Raw genomic sequence first — 15,046 nt, forward strand, 5'->3', positions numbered from 1 at the left:
CCTCGCCGCTGGGCCGCGGCTCCGGGCAGCGCCGCGCGCCAGCGCCCGGCTCGTCTGCGCGCCTCCCGGGGCAGCAGCTCCCGGCGCGGCGGGGTCTTCCTGCCACGGGGAGCACCGCGTGGGGAAATCGTCCTGCGAGTCGCGGCGAGTTTCTTCCCGGCCTTGTTTGAGTTTACTTACAGTTCGCGTCCTCTCCTTTGGATTGCCCTTCTGGTCGCGTAGCGGATCCGTAGAGTTGCTTTGATGGTTCTTTTATGGTAAGTTTGGGGCGGATAGGTTCGTCTGCTTGTGGTAGTTCTGTGTTTTGTTGCATGGGAGGTCTGTGGAGACGAGGTGCTTTTTTACACAGTGCTGTTTTCCACGCTGGTGTTTGAAGAAATACATTTCTGGAATGTTTGCTGTTTAATAATGTAACGTTTTGAAGAAGAAATTACTTATTTGATTTGTGGAAGAGAATTATTCCTACATGCTAGCTTAGCTGAAGATTTAGGTTTCTTATAAACTTGTGTTGATTTGACTTTACGCTGGTGAAAGCAGACCCTCCTGTGTAACGCCTGCCGCAAGCCAGTATTTGGCAATCTTTAGTTGGTGCTTTTTCAGGTACTAAAACCTCGGCTTCACCGTTCAGATTGGCTGGAAATATTGAGCCATCTTAGTGAGGGGAAGAGGCAACTCGATTCGTACGCGAGGCTTGACTTGCCACAAAGCAAAGTACTGCCCGAATTCGTCCTCTAGTTACTTCTAAAAAGTCCTGCTGCTGGCGGTGCTGGCGTGCAGCGATTCTGCGGCCGAGGGCTGGAGAACTGCGCGCTGCGCTCTGCCCCATTCATTCTCGAGGATCGCCTGTGTGTCAGCGCGGCAGAGGAAGTTGATGTGGCAGCGTCCGTGCTGGCAGCGAGTCGCTTCTGTTCCTTTGTGTTCAGTACTTGCGCTTGGAGTGCTGTGCGGGGAAAGTGTCCTTTGCGTGGGGATGGCTGGTCGCTGGTTTGATACTGGCTGAAGTGTATAAGTTGTGACTGATATTTTCATAGCATGTTTGCCACGGGTGACAGAAACGATCCCTGGTAAGGTGTCTGCTGGCTGTAAAAGGCTTCGTCCTCCAGGGAGGAGCCAGTCCCGTGGAGCCGTTTGTTGTGCTTGGGGCTGGAACTTGCCCCGCTTCTCCAACTATTTCGAAGGATGCTGCATTTTTAATGTTGTTTCTGTAACTAAAGCAGCCTGTCAGGAATGCGAATATCAAATTGCTGCGACATTGTCTGGTGCTGCTGACAGAATAATGCTAGATACCAGACATTCTCTTAACGAGTCAAAGTGTTATAACTGGCGTTGGTACTAGCTGGTTCTCTTAGTGGCTGACATGCCTCAGAGTCCTGCTTCTGGCTGTGCCAGGCTGTGTGCAGGCTGACAGCTCCCACATCACGAGGATGAGTAGCAGAGCTTCACGGCCTTGCCAAAGCCCTGCTACAGGTGTATGGGTGTTGCTGGGCTCCATCCTGCAGATCCAGCACCAGTGCATCTACGTGGCTGCCTTTGTTAATGTTACCGATGCCCTTTCAGAAGCCCCAGGCTTCCTGTCCAACAGGATTGGGGCTTTGATGTAATCAAAGTTGTGGCTTTTTCCAAGTAACCCTTGAGAGTTGAGGGTTTTGTTTATTTGCATTGGGTTTTTTTTATTGTTTTATGTGTAGAAAGGCAAAAACAAACAACGAAACCCCAACCCTCTAGTGAAGTACTGCCTGAGTATCTTGCTTCCTGAAGCAATCAGAGCTGGTGCTTTTTGATCTGACCAAATTAGTCATCCTCATGATTTGTGTCCTGTACCACACAGGAATTTCTGAGCCATGGGCCACCTCTCCCATGACTTCACGTGCAGAAGCTCATTAACTTATCAGGCCTCATTGTTGCTCTGTGAACTTCTGTAATGGATTTTCCATATATCTAGAAAAATCAAGCCAGCTCTTTTTGTCTTATTTTCTTTTGCAATCACCATTTGCCCTTCTTCTGTGGATAGGTCACAGCCCTCTTTCTGGGGGGAAGGAGAATACTTGGCACAGTGGAACTCTGTGCTGGATTTCAGAGTGCTGTTTGAGGGTTACTTCAATTGGATCTTCTTTTTTTTTTTTTTTTTTAATTGAGACAGCTGGAGACTTGGCCTGTGCTTACACACTAAAGCTACAGTAGCCACAATGGAATAGAAAAGCAGAGCATGGTTTCCTGATAAATTTACAGTTAAAAATACTTAATTAAAGTGATTAGCAGCAGTGGTTAGGCACCCAGTTGTCCTGTCTCCTTAATTCCTCTTCGCCAAGATGAGAGTGAAAAAGAGGGTGAAAAGAAGCTGAAGGGATGCCTTTACCAGAGCAAAGCTCTGTACCTCGTGTTGCATTTAGACTGCATTTTCTCTTTAGCTCATTTGGCTGCTCACTGCTCACTGCTGTTCACTGACATCCTTTACTCGTGTGCTCTGGCAGCGTCACTTCATTGCAAACACGAGGCTTCTAGAGCACTTCTGAGTGCTGTGTATCCCATCTTGAGCAAAGCAACATGGAGCAGTGTTGCTGTTCACTTCCTTTTCCTCCTTCTCCTAGTGACGATAAATGTACTCTTCTTAATGTAATGTACACAAAGGGAAATTAGAGGTTTGATGTAAATGTTGCTGGACTTCATAAGCCTTGGCTGAAGGCCAAAGAGAGGCGGCTGGCTGAGGGGAGCACGAGTTGGTGTTGCTTGGTCCTGCTGGCCACTCTGTGAAATGGGGCTCTGTGCTGGTGGAACTCGGCTTAGACAGATGCAGTTCATTTTGTTCCGTTTTGCTGGGCTACGCTAATAGAGCACACAGCTTGAGGCTAATGGAAATGTAGGCCACACATGTTGTCCTGGGGTCTTAAAGTATTTATTAAGCCCATTTGCTGCTCTGAAACCAATGGTTAAAAAAATGTGGTTATTCAACCAGTGGCCTTAAGTCAAAGCTCAGTGTACGGTTGCTATGCATAGCTAAATATTTGCTGATAATTCTGTAAATTACTGTTGTGTTAGAAAATAAACGTATGCTGTGGACTGAAACTTGCCAGACCAGATAGCTACCTCTCCCACACGTGTTTTTCATGGGATTGCATATGTTGTTGAGAGCAACACAGATTCATTAACATATACATGTCTTTCAGCAATGACTTGAAGTTGTCTTTATAAAATGCAGTTTAAGATAGGAAGAGCTCTGGTTGATGGGTGAGCGCTGCTCTGAAAGCAGTGCTTCCTAATTTTGATGTTAGCTCATGTCGTCAGGCAGATGTTGGTGGTATGGCGGTAGAGGTTGAACATTCCCAGCAATATTCTGTTATGTGTTGTTGCTGTGTAATAGATGGCAGCATGGCAAAATGGCATCTGACATGGAAATGCATATGAAACAAACGTGTGAAACCGAACTCCTCCATGTGGAAAAAAATGGCACCCACTGACATTCATGGATGCAGCTGAATGTTTCTGGACACCAAACAGTGGATGTGAGCAGTGAGGCCTGAGGAGGACTTTCAGCTAAGAACTGCCGGAATCCGATTGGCAGTATTTACTTAAAACCTAATGGCTGTATTTCAGCTGCCCCTTTCCTGTTACAGACTGGGCCTGCACATCAGGATCATTAGGAAGAAGTCACTTTTTTCCTTTTTTTGCCTAATTCTGGACCAAAAATGGAATGGTAGGTTCTAGTGCACTTAAATTTGTTTGTATATTTGAGACTTTGTGTCATTTTTCTTAAAGGGATGTTTTCTTTGCCTCGGAGACCAATGCAGTTAGTTCATCCCTTGTGTATTCTTTTCCTTAGTGAGAAACATGGGTGTTCAGCTTTGACCTAGATCTGTTCACAATAAAGTCAGCTAAACTTAAACCAAGGCTAAGCAGCAGCAGTTATATTTCCTTCCCTTTTGTGTATCTTTGGGTTGGACACTGTGGGCTAATCCTGTTGGTGATGGGTGTCAGGTGCTGAGTTGGATTGTGTTGCGCTGCAGCGTGTGACTTAGCAACTTTATCTTTGAGGATTTGTCAGAGGCTGAGTGACAAGTAAGCTTTGGTGTGCAGCATAAAACATGGCAGTGAAATCCATCTTTGAGCTGACTGCAGACTAATTCTTGCAGAGCCGTACAGCAGAGACTCTCTAATTGAATTCACTTTCTTGTGAATTTCCTGAAGTGTTCTTGTTGGCTACCCAAGACTCAAATGCACTTATGTGCTGTTTTGACTGGGCTGTCCCTTTCTGTTTTAACAATTCCTAAGGAGCATCTCGCAAACGGACTTTGAGAGATATCTCACCTTTATCCTGCCTTGCCAGAAGAATGAGGATTTCCTTCCTGCAGAAGTAGGTCCGTGTCCTGAAACGTAACCAGAATCTGGACTGTTCTAGCTCTGTCTTCTGTAACTTTTCCTTTGTGTTATCTGCTGGTCTTTCTCAGCAGTTAGATGCAGTAGAAAGCCTGAAACTTTTCTGTCTTAGGTCTTCAGTAAAGGGTTGTGAAAGGACTGTTGATGTGATGGCTGTTCGCTGTTGCTGTTTCCTTAGATTTCGGTATTGTCAGTCTCTGAGGTTGCTAACATCTGGCTAATATTAATTGTGATTGTCACACTTGCAATTCACAATGTACTGATCATTCATTAAGTATATAGTCCTCGTTTTTGATGTTGCAAGATAAAAAGGGTGTGTTTTCTGTCATCTTTCCTATTCAAAAGCAAATAGCACGTTGAGGCTGCTGGTTACTTAAAATGTTTAAAATATCAGATAAAGAAGATCCTCTGTACTTTGGTCAGTGCTAACATAACAGTTTTTTGTTATCTTACAAATCTTAGGTGTGTTCATTGATGACTTGAATAAAGTAAGATTCAGCATTGTAAGTACAGTGGTCATCTATCGATGATGTGAAAACGTGTATGCATCTGGAGAAAAGGTAATGAATTCAGCAAATCAACTAAGCGTAAAAATTCATCAGTTTTAAGAAATGAAATGTGAAATGTAAGCATTTATTGTAGGTGAGAAACACAGATGAAATCAGCAGTTTCTGTGAGATACTTGTGTGTGCTTGAACTCCTTGTTGTGGGACATTAGCTTGCTGGGGTGGCTCCTGTTAAGTGGTGCTGGGAATAGAAGAAAGTGGATGAGATTGCTGCCTTCAATTCATGTCTAGGGATAGGGTGGTCTTTTATTTTATGCTGTTTTTTCCAGCAAGCCATTTACAGCATTGATAATTGGCTTTAGTTTTCTACTCTTGGACTAACAAGAATTAGCAGTTTATTCACTTATATGCGCTTCATTCCAGCAAAGTTGAATAAAAGTGCAAGAGAAGAAGAAATCCATATCTGTCAGGCTGTCACAATTTGACTACTGGAAGAAAACACCAAAAGGAAATTGAAGCTGAAAGGTATTGACACTGCAGAGACGTGAGACTTACTGATCTGGCGTTACTTCTGTGCTTTGTCTCCATTCTGCTAATAGAGGATGCTGGAGGAGGAAGCTTCAATGAAGCCAAACCAACTTGCTCCTTTAATTTGTAAATTTTATTTTTTCATCGCAGTGAAATAGCTTTTAACTCATGGGAGTTATGCCCAAGGTTGGGCAGAAATGCCACAAAGTAGTGAGCACAGGCTAATGTGTAATTACTAACGCGTGTGTCAGGAGATGAGAGACTATTTCTCTTGCCCCGTAGCTTTAGGTTGCAGAGACTGATAGACTGCTGTAATGTACTACAGTTTGCTCTGCCTGTGCATGGAGTTTTACTGCTTCTGCATATGGATGAAGATAAGTGACTTGATCATTTGTTTGTTTTGATTGTTAGAGTGGGAAGTACGCTGCCTAAATCTGCCATCTAAATTTAGATGCCTGAATTAGGAATGCAGGAAACACAGTAGTGAGTATAGCAAGTAGCTCATTTCCCCAGGAACTTTGCTGACAGTACAGACACTCGGACACTTACTCTTTTAAGCATCTAGACTGTGCAGAGCAGGCATCTGTTTGCACCTGTTATGAAAAATGTGTGTGGGATGCTTCCTCTGCATATCCTTACACCAAGACATAACTGACATTTAATAAAACTTTCATCACAGAGTTCCCACTTAAGTGGCCTTCACAAGGGGTATTCTGCTTGGATGTTTTTGATCTGAATATTTGCATATAGTGGGGTTTGATTTCACAGCTGTTCTGTGTTTGGTTTCTGAAGGAATGTGGTGTGCTTGAATCAAAGCTAGGGTATAGCTAGCTCTTGTATAAATATAATTATAGGGGGAAGTTTAATGATCACTATTACAGCAAGGGTGCATGGTTTGACAGGCTCTTAGCAGAATTCAGGTCTTGCATTTAGGTCTCTAATGGTGCAAGAAGATATTTTTATTGTATGTAACAGCTAGCTTTTTAAATGAAGCGGGGTATCTTTTAGTTTAATCACTCTGTCTTGTAACAGGGAAAAAATTGTTGTTTTGTCAGAATTCCAGTTCTGTGTTTTCTAGAATGACATTTTAATTGAATATTACGTTTATTACATTAATAATTGTTATTCTGGTGGATTCCTACCTGTTCCTCAGCCTACAGAATCAGCTGTGCTATTAAAGATGATAAACTTCTGTCCTGTTTGTCCTATCAAACAAATATTCAGTAGGAAAGGAAAGGAAATTACTGCTTTTACTGGCTATAACTCATATTCAGCTACGCTTTTCTTGTTAACACTGAACACTGTACAGCTGCTTCGTATGCAGTACACGAATAGCTTGTAAATAACAAAAGTAGGTTTAAATTTCATACATGTACTTAGCAAAGCTAATAGCTGGTAATCAGCCTAATGGCTGATGATAGATTGTGCAGTGCCAGCGGGGGAGCTTGTGCCCAGGAAGAGTAACACAGGATTGGGAATGGCTAGAGAATAGTTGGTGAATTTGGTGCTTTCTTAATTCTCTCAATTAACTTGATTAAGCAGCTTAGATTAAATAGACAGTATTGGGGGATTGAAAGTTCTCTCGTGTAGTATTTCCCACTGCCTTAGAAATTAATTCCTTTAATGTTGTGTCTGTGTAAAGCAGGCAGCCTTGGTTGTTCCTGTGTCCTGCACAGACATGAAGTGGTATAAGCTTAATATGAGAGGCACACACAGCCTTTTCTCCTCTGCAATTGGATCTAGCCCGAAGTCATAAATCATAGTGATTTCTGTACAGTGCAGCTGAATGGAGGCTGACTACCATATTTTATTAATATTGAAAGTTCCCTGTGCTTACATTGCTATTAATTCTTCTTTGCAGAAGAGCATGCTGTGTTTTTTTTCCTTTGCCTTTTGCTCTGCTTCGGAGCTGTGCTTCGCAGTGGAAGATGAGCTCCAAACGCAGTCCTCTGGTGTGTGAGCTAGTTTTGGCTGGTGTGCTGTGGTACAGCCTTGCCATTGCACTGCCTGGGAGCATTTTAGACATGAGATTCCTCATTGAAGAACACTGTAGAACGCTGTGTACTGTGCTCCAGCTATAGCATTTGAGGCTGTCTTTTCTCATTGCTCTTGTATGTCTGTGTTGGCTGCAGCTGTGGCACAGTTCAGTAAATATTTTTCCTCCTCTCCTTGCCTGATTGCTCCTGTGTTCTTTTGGCCACTGCTTTAAGGCAGCAGTTCCCAAACAAGGAATCTTAGTGACCACTTGGGAGTGTACCTGAGATTCCTGGCTTTACCACCAATGTCCTTACCAGGTACATCCTCTTTCCTACCCAAAGTCTTTGTCTTCATAGCATCAGGTAGGGAATTGGGGTAGGGATGTTAGATAGGAAAGTTAGATGGTAGCACAGAGAGCTTCTACCTCTGCTTTCTAGTTTTCTCCCTTTATAGTAAGGGCTGTGGTTGCGTTAGGGGATCTTACAGTATTTTCTGTTTTTTAGAGCACAGAAAAGCAGCGTGAGGCCGGAACCAATTTCTGCATGTCCCACAGCCCCTGGTGGTAGTTTTATCTTGCATTATCATCTACTGCAGCACAAATATGCCTCAATTCCACCAGTACATGGCCACAGAATGATTTTCTGAATAAATTGAACTACTTTTTCACTACTGGATGTTGTGATATCATTAGATATCACACTGATTGTCATTAGAGCCATGTGGTAGATTTGGAAAGTGGGACCTGTGTTTCTAACTTACTTTTGCTTACTAGATTTTCTGAAAAGACCTTGACATTACTGCAACGTTATCTCTTCCTCTGGATTACGCTGTGCTACCCAAAAGCTGTACTGTTTTAGTAATGGTGGTGAGTCTGTGCATTTAGATTGAACCAAGTATGTGCTGCCTGATGAAAGTTGGTAGATGAGTGTGATTCTGTGGTCTGTCTTCAGCAGTGCCAGGGGGCTGCAGTAGCCTGAAAAGCCTGTGCTGTGGGGTTGGATATAAACATCTTAAACTGGTGCTGAACAGCAGGAATAATGTCAGAATGGTTTTGGTGTATGCTGTTTCTTCCTCATTCTTTATGAGAAGAACATTAAGTGAGTTAGCGTGTTGGTTCTGTGCTGTATGAGATGAATTCCACTATCTCCTCTAATTTTAGAGAAGAGTCATTTTTTATATTCATTGCAAATTGGATGTTTACAGACTTTAATTTTGTCCTAATGATGAGCTCATGTACATCACAGAATCTAAATTTTGTCAGATTAATCCCACCCATGGGTCAGGTTAGTATTTCCAAATGGCAAAGTCAGCTGTAAATAAATAAGTGCTCTTTCAGGAACTGAAGTGGGCCAGTGCCAGAGGAGAAAATAGAAACAGCATCTGCTGGAGATTCCCTGTGGTGATGAGTATGAAGGGAGGTCAGGAGAGCTTGTATGGAGAGGTGGGGTGGGGGCAAAGCTGTAGTTCTTAGGAAGAATGAAAATTCCTGATGGTAACACACGGAGGTCTTTATGCAGCTGGGATTAGTTTGGTGTAGAAGCTTGTGTCTCAGTGACTAATGGGAGCTGGTCAGCTTTTATAAACAATCCTGTTTAATTGCAATTACTTTGAGGATAGGTTTTTTTTTGTGAATTGTTGAGTCCTAACATGAGAGCCCTATGTAAGTCCACTGGGAAGGGTGCCTGAGAAAGCAAGCTCTTGGTGACTTCCAGACTTGCTGGGAAAAGGGCTTTGCAGTACTGAACAGCTGACAGTGTGGCACACAGAGAAAGGATGGAAAGGAGAGGGAGGCAGTGAGGAGACAGGGATGGCTACAGGCAGGCCCTTTGCTGTAAGTCTGTGTTGAAGAAGACGTGCACTGGAACTGAAATATCCGTTCTTTCCTTCCCTCATGTTAATGAACTCTGTTCCCTCCTGTGTGTGCTTTTCTTGAGAATGCTAAAAGAAACCAAATCCAACTCTGATAAAGTTGAAAAAGAATCATTTTCCCAATGTTTGTAGTGTAGGCCATATTGAGTGTTACGGTTTTATAACTCACTGGGAAAACAGATATCTTTTTTTCCTGGAGGTAGTCTCATAATTGTAAGGACATTTCTAAATGTCACTTTAATTCTTTATTATGTTGGAAACCAAGGTGGTCTGTCCATCCCATAGCAGTCTAGGGTTTCACTGCTTTTTCCAGAAGTAAGAACTCTGAAACAGTGCTTTTTTTTTCTTTTTTTTTTCTCCCCCCTTCTGCTGGAGTTCCGTTCTTTCATTCTGTGCAAAGTGCTGCTGATCCAAACTTAGACTGAGCATATTCTCTCCAGGGCAAAGTGGGGCCTGCCTGAGTTACTAGAGGGCTGGTGCCTGGCAAATTTAGATGATGGCTTGAAGGTTCTTTACAATCATATCAAATTTGTTTTTTTCATGTACAGTTTAATTGGAGCATGCACGTTTTTGTATAGCTTTGGCAAGGCTTCCAGAACATTATGCTAATTGTTTTAGTTCACTGGCAGTATATGTAGACATTGAGTACTGATATCTTTTTATTACCATCAGAAATTGTATCTTGGTACAGCTTTTTTTCAGATCATTTGCTTTTCTTTTTTTCTTCCTCTCTTTTCCCCCAGTGCATTCAAGAATGAAATAAAATTAGTAATGAAATACTGCTTGAAACAAAAGTCTCTGCAGAAGACTGTTTAGCGGCAGGAACTTAAGTGGGAAGTTATTTTGAGAAACACAGCCTTTGCAATGGAGCTTATGGATCAGTCTGTGTTGAGACTCCTGTAGGTAGGCACAAAGCTGATTTATTTCTATCCATACCTCTATCAGGAAGTCTCGTGGGTTGTTTTGTTTTAAGTACTTCCCTGTGGTCAGAAATATCTGGAATTGTTGGCACTTGTAGCATGAAATTCTTCTAGGATGTGCAGTTAGGTCTGTAGTAAGGAGATGGAGGAGAAGGACTTCTCAGTGTGACAGCATCTTTCACTGTGGCTTTTCCTAGTTGGAGGCCCTGTCTGGTGCTAGCAGTGGAAAGTCTAGGTAATGGGGATGCTTTTTCCTGTGTAAAATAGTATTTATTTGAGAAGTCAGCCCTTCTTCTTTGTCTAGCTCTGGCAAAAAGGGAAATCCAGAACGGAAACAGCAGTATGCCTGGTCTCTCCCAAGAGAGGACCTGTCCTGGGTCCTCACACAACTCTTATGCCTGCAGGAGCCAGAGATGCTTATTGTGGGGACATCAGTGGCTGTACAGCTTTAACTCTTTAAATCCCTGTGGCCTTTCCCAGACTCCTCTGCATTACTAAATGCTCTGCTTCCTTCATTAACAGCAAGCACAGCAAGATACTGCTCTGTAAAGCAAGGGAGCTTTTAAGTGTATGAGAAGAAAGAATTCTGCAGTTGGAGTTCAGGTAGTTTGTTTCTGTTTTGTTACTCCTTCATTCCCATTTGTGCAGTTGTTTGCTGCTGACAGATGGACTTTAGCAAAACCATGCTTAAGACAGATGAAATTCACTGCTGTTGCTATTTTTTTTTTTTTTTTTTAAATAAAATATTTGTTTATTTAAGAGGAAGTTGTTTGGTCGCTTTGTCAGAGCTCAGGAGCTCTGTGTCACTTTGTAACCTCACTTGGGAAATATAAAACCGTCATAAATCAGTTAATGGTCTGAATTTCTGATGCTGCTTCCTTAAGATGTATAAAGTCTGTTTACTTTACCTCTGTTCTTTAAAAGAAGTCCCTCTAGAAACTGCAGGACTAATGAAGCGTTTCTTCCTGCTCCCTTCAGGACTTGACTTGAAGCCTGCAGGATGCCTTGCCTGCTATTACAGCTTGAAGCAGGCTCGTTGGGTTCAGAGCTCCTTCTCAGCCATTGGCTTGCAGTCCAACCTGACAGTCCGTGTGGTCACTTGCAGTGTGCCTGCCCACTGCCCAGCTGCCCCTTCAGTTGTAGTGTAGTTACTCTGAGCCGCTGCTGTTCAGACTTGGCAGGGGGTGACTGCTGGCTGAAGTAGTTTAAGGGGGAAGGGTTAGGAGGGATGCAGATGGTGTGATTGTGTAAGCCTATTTTCCTATTAAACAAAAGAATACGCTTTTGTTCAGAATGGAACTTGTTCTCGTGCATTCATCCTCAACATGTTTGCAGAGTACAATGGCTGGGTGCCCTCCAGCCCTGCCCTCCCCCCCCTCATGACGCCCTGTGTGCAGCAGTGGCTTCCCTGCAGCCTGTCCCAGCCCGCCTTGCACCAGGCTGAGCAGCTTGCTGCAGGGAGCCCATCTCCAATGCCTGGCCACTGTGTTTGGCTAGAGACGCAATATGTTTATGTCACTGGAGTTTGGCAGCTCTGCTGGGAATATTAAAGCCATCCAGGTCAGATCAGGAGCTGCCTCGTATGTGCTGCTTCAGCTGCAGTGTTGGATGTGTTTGCCAGTGGCCCACCAGCAGTGAGTGTCTGACAAGCATTGTTCCTAAGCTGCTGCTGCAATTCACATGAGCATTGAACAGTGTAAGCCTTCAAAGCACTACAAGCAGATGAACGTAGTCTGGTCGTTCCAGCAGCACTGTAATTTTTAAGCCGTTAGTGAGTTAGTTTTAATAAATGATACAGAGGCTAAGAACTCACTCAGCTTATTCATCGATGGCTAAACACGTTGACAGGCATTGTGGAGGTGGAAAACGTCTTGCGGAGCCTGCTAAGTCTGCAGCAGCCTTGTGACTAAAACAGGAAAATTCTTCCTTACTCCCATCATCATTGTAGACGACCCCTTGACCCCGTAGGTGACCCCCCACCCCATAGGTGGCCCCTTGAAAGCCACCTGTACGCATTGGCTTCCTCATGGCTCACTAAGACTCACCAGGTGTGGGGAACACTGAGTCATGCAGTGACTGAGCTTGGAGCTGAGGGGCCAGCTTTTCACTGGAGTACACTATTACTGTATCTACAGTTGAGATAAAGTTGTGGAGAACAATTGCATTAAGCTAGGGGAGTGCTTGTTTGTCTGACAGTCTATTTCTGCTGTCTTTGGAGCTCCCTGGGAGCAGTTCTGGCACATCCCCTGTGATGTGAAGTTGGCTGCATGGCCAGTGTGGTGCTTTCCAGTGGAGTTTTTCCCATCTCTGACTTTGCAACTTTTTGCATTTTGAAGGCCGTTTGATTCCATTGGAAGTTACATCAAAAGAAATGTAAGCAGATGGAGTGTAGTCAGCCTCATCCGTGGTTAAGAGTTCTCTGTTTTGAAGCCAGTTTGTAAGAGTTGATCTATACAAAGCTGTGGAGTTAAGAGTGTAAATTAAATTGCAAAAAAAAAAGTTAGGCTCGTGAAAAGTAATAATGACTGGAGAGAAATTGAGATATTAAAGCTTAATTACTTTTTGAGCTTTAAATCTTGTGTGTTCTGACACCTATTGGTATTACTTATTTATTTGATAAAGCATGGCTGAGTAGAAATGTAAAGTGGGAAATTATACTGTATAATGCAAAATGAAACAGAAAACATAATTCTCCCGTTAGTGGTAAGCCTTATTCATGTATTAATTTGCTCTTTTAATAGAAGTATGACATTGAACATTCAATATGTCCACTTCTGGAAGGCATTGACCGTAGGGGAGGGGTGGCTGGAGGCTGAAAGGTGCATGATTCCTTGCCTGAAGGGGGAGGAAGATGTGAACTCATGGCTTAAATTTAGATGCTGTGACTGAGTAAAACCCAGTCGTTCAGTACTGGAGAGTTAAGTTCTGGAAACCTGCAGAGAGAAAGAGGACTGAAAAACAAACTAAAACTTCAAAACAGCTCAGTTTCAAAATACAGTAGATGGAAGCATTTAAAAATATACATTCTACTATATTCATAGCTATTCGGGATTCTTTCTGAATTCATCATCTGACTAAACTGCTTCTAACTGTAGTGTACAGATGGTGTGATATTTCAGATTATTCTAATTCCAAGCAACTAAATGCACAATCTATTTTAACAACAAGCTTATCTTGAAATTTGAAACAATTACAGTTTTGTAACATGACAAAACAAGTTACCCTTTATGGATGCACATCCTTGGGATTTCCACGGAGTTGAAGAAGTCATGACTTACTGCTGCAGCGTTCATCCCACATGTGAAATGTTCTTTTGCTAAGTGTGTATGCAGCACAAAATGTTATCTGTAGCACAGGATAGCTCAGGGTGTCCAAGCATTTCTGGCTTCTTGCATTGTTACTGTATATTCCCAGTTTGACAAAGGAAGCCAGCGTTGTTCAATATATGCAATAAATCAGAAATGTTGGATGCCAGGACCTATAGCTGAAACCAAGCTGGCCAATATTTTAGGGTGCCAAAAATGTACTGAATTCATTGTCACCCTTGGAGCAGTGTTGTCATGGTTTCGTAGCTGTTTGCATGCTGTGAACAAAAACCATAGACACTGGGCCTCATGCCTTTACATTTTCTGCTTAAAGTCCTTGTTCTTCAACTTGTGGAATGCTTTTCATCAGCTTGTCCAGCACAACAGAGCTTGTGTTTCTCTTCTTACTCTCTCGTCTGGAGAGAGGCTAGGACCAGATTCAAAGTGCTGGAACACTTAGGGGATTTGTTCTGCTCAGACACCTGGCAAAAGGACAACGGCTGTGCTCAGGGAGAAGAGGCACAGATTTGGAGACTTCTGTTGCAGCCCTTCCTGCAGCCTATGGCAGCAGGAACAGTGCTGCAGGAGCTGGATGCATGAAGACAAAAAGCCAGCCAGAGGCATTTACAAGAAGAGTGGGGACCACTGCATAGGATTTTGCCATGCTTGTAGGCAGAGGGGTTACCTTCCTGGAGAGATTATTTCAGTATTATTTGTTAGAACTTGCTTTGCTTATTTTGGTTCCACATGAGTAGAACTGATGTAAGCCACAGCGTGTTCTTACTGTAGTTTTGTACTATTTCTGTGTTATTGTTTCTCATCTGTGTTTTTCAAGTTATCTGTGTTTTTCAAGTTTTCTGCGTATGTTGTTCATGGTAATTGATGGGGAAACATAAACATGAATGCTGAAAGCTGACTTCACAGGAAAACCTGTTTCTTTTATCAGCAGTTCTGTTCTACTGATGCCAATGTACTGAATTGCTAAAAATGCACTGTATTTAATTACAGTGGAATGATACCCCAGCAAGCTTTTTTCTGCTGAGTATAATTGGTGTTTTTATTGTGAATAACTTCCCTAAATATTTTGGCAGTCTGCTTGAAGACACAGCTAAGTGATGCTGACACACTTTTCCTGTTAGGAGTTGGCTTGTTCTTGTACAGTATGCTTAATCTAATCATCAGATCCTGACAAAGCATGGCAGGAGTGTGAGACTGAGACAGAAACACTTTAGGCTACACCAACTAGCAGTCTTTTCAGCCAGAGCTTTCCAGTTGCCTGGGGACAGTAATGGTATGATTCTTCTACTCTTCCTATGAAAACACTACCTTTTTTCACAAAATATATTTTTTTACAAGGGTGTCTGATGACATTTAATGTTTCAGTTTTAGCCTCGGAATGGATATTCTGGAGAGATCATGTGCAATATGCCAAATGGGAATATTTTCGTATTTCTTAACTGCTGCGGTGGTTTGAAATTGCTGGAGGAGCAGCGCTCTGTGAAAGCAACATTTTCCAAATCAAATTTGACACGTAGTTTGCATTCAGAGCAAAATTATACAGTGAAATCAC

At 42.8% G+C, this 15,046-nt stretch overlaps 1 protein-coding gene across 3 annotated transcripts in view; it reads left to right on the forward strand.

The window, feature by feature from the left end:
- The first annotated feature begins 72 nt into the window (after positions 1-72).
- The window catches only part of SPSB4 (splA/ryanodine receptor domain and SOCS box containing 4), a 104,801-nt gene continuing 89,827 nt past the window's right edge, over positions 73-15,046 (forward strand). For all 3 annotated transcript variants that reach the window (XM_042878375.1, XM_042878373.1, XM_042878374.1), the window contains exon 1: positions 73-257. The gene's annotated coding sequence lies outside the window, so the exon portion shown is untranslated. The remainder of the gene's footprint in view (positions 258-15,046) is intronic.

The sequence above is a fragment of the Lagopus leucura genome, unplaced genomic scaffold (assembly GCF_019238085.1).
Source record: "Lagopus leucura isolate 7727_CA_CO unplaced genomic scaffold, USGS_WTPT01 Super-Scaffold_100021, whole genome shotgun sequence".
In the NCBI taxonomy this organism is placed as follows: Eukaryota; Metazoa; Chordata; class Aves; order Galliformes; family Phasianidae; genus Lagopus; species Lagopus leucura.